This window comes from Lipotes vexillifer, unplaced genomic scaffold (genome assembly GCF_000442215.2).
Source record: "Lipotes vexillifer unplaced genomic scaffold, Lipotes_vexillifer_v1.1 scaffold487, whole genome shotgun sequence".
Classification (NCBI taxonomy): Eukaryota; Metazoa; Chordata; class Mammalia; order Artiodactyla; family Lipotidae; genus Lipotes; species Lipotes vexillifer.
In genome coordinates, this window is record NW_006782062.1 from 2,946,713 (window position 1) to 2,946,943 (window position 231).

Sequence of the window (231 nt, forward strand, 5' to 3'; positions counted from 1 at the left end):
GGAAAGAGACTAGAGAGCTGTGCAAAGGGCTTTGCGTTGTCTCACCCAGAAGGGACACTGCCACGTCCTCTCACAGCCCATTGGTCAGAACCAGTCACGTGGTCCCATCTAATTTTAGACCCTGGGGCTGGAAAAAGTATGTGATAGAAGGATACTTAATGAGGATTGTTGCGTGTTCTACATTTACACTTATATGTATATGCTTTCCATTTCTTTTAGGAGCAAGGGCAA